This window comes from Arvicanthis niloticus, chromosome 9 (genome assembly GCF_011762505.2).
Source record: "Arvicanthis niloticus isolate mArvNil1 chromosome 9, mArvNil1.pat.X, whole genome shotgun sequence".
NCBI classification, from domain to species: domain Eukaryota; kingdom Metazoa; phylum Chordata; class Mammalia; order Rodentia; family Muridae; genus Arvicanthis; species Arvicanthis niloticus.
This window is the reverse complement of record NC_047666.1, coordinates 72,062,039-72,068,704: the sequence shown is the minus strand read 5'-3', so window position 1 is coordinate 72,068,704 and position 6,666 is coordinate 72,062,039.

The following is a 6,666-nucleotide window of genomic DNA, read 5'->3' as shown; positions in this document are numbered from 1 at the left end:
CTTCAGACACCAGATTCCATTACAGATGGTTGTGAGCCACCATGTGGTTGCTGGGAATTGAACTCAGGACCTCTGGAAAAACAGTCGGCGCTCTTAACCGCTGAGCCATCGCTCCAGCCCTGTATGTGTGCGTTTTAATGTGGACAAATGTGGATGACACAGCACTCATTCACTGTCTCACCCTTGGGCTCTGCTACCTAGCAGAACGCCTGGAATGTTGCAGTAGGGAGCTGTGCCCTCACGCTGCCCAGACCCAAGCCAGATCAGGTGTATCTAATGCTGAAGGACTCCAGGCTCCCCCTGCATGACCACAGGGTGAGTCAGGGCGCAGTGGTAGCATCCCTGAGTTGCAGTTACAGCTGGGGCCCCACACTGAGCTTGAGAACATAGGAAGTCTGCTTAGCCTACTTCAAATCTTACACAGAATCTGTATGTATGGGGGGAGGGGCTGGCCCTGATTTAGATCCACACATGGAAGGGAATCCTGAGAAAATGTCTATTTAGCTTGTGTGTTAATTTTCTGGAGCCCAGCAGAAATTATCCTAGAGTATAGCTTTTGAACTCTATTGTGCAGATTTACCAAACATTCTGGTTGTCGTTGCCATGTAACTCGTTCCTCAGGTGAGTCTCATAAATCAGAAGCCCCTTTGCTTATCCTCAGGGATCTTAGGAATCAAGAATTCAGCCTAAGCACAGTGAAGAAACCACTTCTTCCTATATTTTTAACTTTTACTATTCATTCATTCATTCATTCATTCATTCATTCATCTATCCATCCATTCACTGAAACAGAGTTTCACTATGCAACCCAAGCTGTCCTGGAACTCACTAGATAGACCAGGCTGGCCTCAAACTCACAGAGATCCCCCTGCATCTGCCCCCTAGTGCTGGAATTAACAGTGTGTGCCACCACACCTGGCTGAGACAAAAATTTCTCTGCTTGTCAGTGTTACTTGTCAAAATTTAATGGTTGAGGCTTTCCAAATGTTTGAACATTTTGTGTTTTTTTTTTTAATTCTGAGACAGGGTCCCTGCCTCCCACCTCCTAAGTACAGGGATTGTACACATGCACTACCACATCTGACTAAAATAGGAAAGTTTGAGGTTTCATTGTTATTGTTTGCCTCTCTCTTTCTCTCTCTCTCTCTCTCTCTCTCTCTCTCTCTCTCTCTCTCTCTCTCTGTTTCTTTTTTAGACAAAGTCTCATGTATCCCAGGCTGATCTTGATCTTGTTATGTACCTAGGGATGGCCTTGAACTCCTGTCATCCTGCCTCAAACTCCCAAGTGCTAGGATTACAAGTCTGAGCCACCATGTCAGGGAATTCTGTTTCTCTTTAAATTTTTAAAAATAAAAATCATTATCATGTGAAATATGGGCTTTGGGATCCCCCTGCTGGCCTGGACTGGGCTTTGGGAACCCTCTTGCTGGCCTGGGCAATTCTTTACCTACTTGTCTCAAAATCTGGACTGCACTGGTTTACCTTTTCCCAGGGAAGGGAGTCTTGGGGATTTGATCCACAATCTTGCACTACTGGGCAAATGCTCTATTACTGAGCTATGCTTCCAACCTCACCAGGGGTTATCAAAAAAGTTTTTCCATGGAGTCTTTCCATTTGGTTTGAACTTCTTCAAATATGGTGGCCTTAAGCCATGATCCCTCTTCATGGAGTGTAGTGTGTCTATTCACTCCAGATAGGGCACTGATCTAGTTTTCTATTGTTGTTGCTATTAAATACTCTGTCTGAAAGCACCTAAGAGGAGTAAAGGGTATACTTGACTTACTTATCCAGGTCACAATCCATCAAGAGAAGTCAGCAAGAACCTGGAGCAGAAACCACAGAGGAATGAAGCTCACTGGCTTTCATCTAAGCTCAAGCTTGATTAACTTTCTCATATAGCCCACTGCTACCTGCCTAGGGAATGGCGCTGCCCACAGTAGGCTGTACTCTCCAACAATTAACAATTTAGATAATCCCCCACAGACCAATTTGATCTGAATCCCCCCCAATCTGAATTCCTTCTCAAATGACCATATGCTCTGTCAAATTGACAGTTAAAGTTATTTAGGAGAGTTGACATTTCTTCATAAGAGGGAGGAAATATTACTGACGGTCAGGTGTGTCCTAGATCAGTGCCCTATTGGAGTGAATAGACACACTACACTCCATGAAGAAGGATCGTGGCTTAAAGCTACCATATTTTAAGACTTTCAAACCATATGGAGAGACTCCATGGAAAAACATTTTTGATAACCCCAGGTGAGGTTGGAAACATAGCTCAGTAATAGACCTGGGACAGGTGTCCAGGTTTTTTTTTTTTTTTTTTGGGGGGGGGGGGTTCTTACTCAAAGAGTTGAAATAAAGAATCACCCAAAGTTGTAAAAGTAACAAGACATTTAAAATACAATGATAAAACAGGACAGACACACTGTCAAGACAGTTGGGGACTCTGGGAAGCATAAAGTTTCCTTTTATGGAGTCCAAAGAAAAAAGTTTGGTTACTAGAGACTAGTTTGGATGGTTTGCTATTTTATTTTCTTAAGATTTATTTTTCATGTATGTGTATGACTGTGTACCTATGTGAGTTTATGTGCACCCTATGAATACAGAAATCCATGGAGGCCAGAGGGCATCAGAACCCCTAGAACTGGAGTTACAGACAATTGCAAACTACTGTAGATGTAGATGTAGGTGAAGATGATGCAGATGCAGATGTAGGTGAAGATGTAGATGAAGATGATGCAGATGCAGATGTAGGTGAAGATGTAGATGAAGATGATGTAGATGCAGATGTAGGTGAAGATGTAGATGAAGATGATGTAGATGCAGATGTAGGTGAAGATGTAGATGAAGATGATGCAGATGCAGATGTAGGTGAAGATGTAGATGAAGATGATGCAGATGTAGGTGAAGATGTAGATGAAGATGATGCAGATGTAGGTGAAGATGTAGATGAAGATGATGCAGATGCAGATGCTGGGGAACAAAGTTGGGTCCTCTACAGGAGCAGTACAAACTCTTAGCCACTGAGTCATCTCTGCAGTCACAAAGATTTATTTTTAGTTACATGTATGTGCAGAGGAGGCTAGGGACATCGGATCCCTTGGAGCTTGGCTTACAGGCAGTTATGAATGCCTGATGTGGGTGCTGGGAGCTAAACCTGAGTCCTCTGCAAGAGCAGCCTAGGCTCTTAGCCACCTATCCATCTCTCGGGCCGATCTGCCATTTTAACTGATAAATTAAGTTATATAACTATCTCCTCTAGCCTGGCAGTCATAATACTCGCCTTTAATTACAGCACTCAGGCAAGGCAGCTGGATCTCTGAATTCAAGGCAAGCTTGCCCTACAAGTAAGTTCCAGGACAATCAGGGCTACACAGATACCCTCCCCTAAATTTTCGTCTTCTGTGCACGTCCCTTCCCTTAACAGTAAGTTCCATATGCACACACAATCATAAGCATGATATATAAAGTATTTTCCCTAAAGGTTCACTCTGAGGACAAACTTTGATCTTTCTGTCCATGCACAGAAAACCAGTTCTAGCTGGACAGGCCTTCCTACTTTCTTACCTGACCTTAGTGGATAAGTGGAGCATGATTTATTCGAATCTAAGTTTTCTGGCTGTTAAAGGGAAGATAAACTAGTCTATTATTCAGAGTGATGTGTGTATGCACTAGGTGCAGGCTCCTAGGTTTCCAAGAGCACTGTAGAGGAGTGTGAGCCTAGCCCACACCCAGTGGCTCTCCAGCTTGCTAAGATCCCCTATGCTTGCCTGCCTTGTAGGATCACCAGACTCTCATCTGAGATTCCAATCACTGCCCCTTTCTGAGCCTCAGCTGCAGGGACTCAGGACCCCGGTGCACATGGTGGGTGACTGCAGGGGAGATGGGAGACGCCCTGCAGTTCTCTGGTGATGCATCTTTTATGAGTCATCTCCCACGCTGAGGGTAAGCGTTTCAGGGACACAGCTGCTCTGCAGTCACACGTGCTCCTGCAAAAAAAAAAAAAAAAACTCAATAAATTCATTGTTTCTCCATGCTAGACTTAGAACCCTTCCTTTGTTCAGTCCGTCCCCTATCTGGATTGAATGGATGTTTCTTTGTGTTTCCTGAGGAAAAGTCACACTGCACACACCACACATACAACATATTACACACCACACATCATACATCACACACAACACAATCATACATCACACAGCACACATAACACACATCACATATCACACAACACACATCCTTCAGTATATTTGGAATCTTTCTTTCTTTCTTTCTTCCTTCCTTTCTTTCTTTCTTCCTTTCTTTCTTTCTTTCTTTCTTTCTTTCTTTCTTTCTTTCTTTCTTTCTTTCTTTGTTGACAGGGTTCTACCATGCATGTAGTCTTGGCACAAGCTATGTACATGAGGTTGGCCCCAAATTCACAGAAAGCCACCTGCCTTTGCCTCTCAAATGCAGGGATTAAAGATGTGTACCACCAAATCTAGCTCATTTTAAAATGTAGGGGGTTGAGGGTGAGGGGTGGGGAGGACAGGAGCATGGTTCGAGGTGAGGTATTTCTCAATGGAAGAATAAAGGATAAAAGATCACATAGGACTGGCAAAGGGGTCAACAGGAGAGGAGCTTACGGCACAGGCCAGGCAACTGGATTCCATCCCTATTACTCACATAATAGTGGAAGGTTAGAAGTGACTCCAAAATGTTGTCCTCTGACATCTACATGTCCCTGTGACATACGTACACAGCCCACCCCACACACAATAATAAATAAATAAATAAATAGTTTTTTAAAATCAAGATTAATCAACATAACCCTGTAACTTAACCTTCTTTGCTCATATTATTTCCGCATAAGGCTGAGTTCAGCTCTACTGTCCTCTGACTGCAGGGCCTAGGTTGGTTTAGCATTTGGTTTCATTTGTTTGAGGATAGGGTGTTCTGTTTTGCTTTGCTTTGCTTGCTTGGTTGGTTTGGTTTGGTTTGGTTTGGTTTGGTTTGGTTTGGTTTGGTTTGGTTTGGAGACAGAATCTCACTAGGTAATTCTGGCTCAGAACTCATAATATAAGCCACTCTAGCCTCAGATTCACATTGATCTGCTTACCTCTGCCTCCTGAATTCTGGGATTAAAGAAAGGCATGTAGACATATGACAGCATTCCTGGGCTGGCTTGGGGTGAGGGGTCCTCAATTTGCAGCTTTGGCTAAGCTAGAACTTAAAACAATCCTCCTGCCTCTGCCTCTTGAATGCTAGGATTAGAGCAAGCCCAGCTCCCCCCATGTGACTTTTTAGTAGAATCTGAACATAAAGGTCCAACTTCATTAGAATTCGGACTTGTCATGCTTGACACAGACCTGCTAATCTAGCCCTTACTTCACTCCACCTCCCTCCTGTTCTGAGCTGGTTCTGCTGCTTCATGTGCTCCAGATGGTCCCTCTCCTGCCCATCATAACGATCATGGCTGACATCCCCACAGCAAAGGGCAGATTTACAAGATAAAAAGCATCACAAAATCATTTTGTCATAGTTTTACATGACACAGGAGATTTCAGGTGGAGGACCCAAAGACCCAAGAGACACCACCATCCAACTTAATGCACAAATTACACAAAGCAGGATCAGCCCTTGTAGATATGTGGCCAGACAAACAAAGGGGTGGGAGCTGATAAAGCAGGCGAATTGGGGAACCCCAGAGGGACCTGCCTGTTCAGACCTTTCTTGGTTCTTGGTTATAGCAATTATTTGGGTCATGACAGGATTTTTCTCTGTGTAGCCATGGCTGTTCTTTGTATATCTTGGCTGTCCTGGCACTGTAGACTAGCTTGGCCTCGAATTCATAGAGATCCAATTGACTCTGCCTCCTGAGTGCTGGGATTAAAGACATGTGTCAGCATGTCTGGCTGAGGGGACCCAGTCTTAGGCTGGTCTTGTGCAGATAACCACAGAGCAGTGAGTTGCTGAATGCAATAACACCCATGTCCAGCCAGAGGACATCTTACTGCTACACATTTCCTATCCTCGGCACTTAGCATTCATTCTTCATCCTCTTCCTCAATGTTCCCTGAGCCTTGGGGATGGGGAGAGATACAGCTGTCCTGTGGGGTTGTGGGCTGTGAGAAGCAGCTAGGTACCTGGTCAAGCGTAGGCCTCGAACCCCAGAGACCCTAAAGGGACAGTAGATGTTCAGCCTTGCTCCTGGGCCCTGGTTCCTTTCATCTAGCATCAGCCATCCACAGCCCCTCCCAAAGAAAGGTTTGTGGCCTTCAGTCACATAGCAGAGGTAGAGGGCATGACTACAGGCTGCAGAGTCTCAAGAGATCTCCATATTCCTAAGATAACTAAAGGCCAGAGGGCGTAGCCAATTAAACATTCCTTCCCAGACCCTCCTACTTGCAAAAGGTATTTAACTTCAGGACCGCCCTGAGAACACGGGGTACAGCTTCATCCACTTTCCACCATGACAGTAAATGTTTTAAGATCATGGACTACCTCTAGTCTTTGGGGCCTGGTGTGGGGAACTGTGGAGAAGGTCTTTAACGATGGATCCATGTTTAATCTCCGTCTGAGCACTTCTCTGTGTTCCAGCCCACCAACTCAAGCAAGCTAGCCGGACCAGCCATGACCCAGCCAAGCGAGTCGCCTCGACCAAGAGTCTCATTTCCCTGTGGGGTG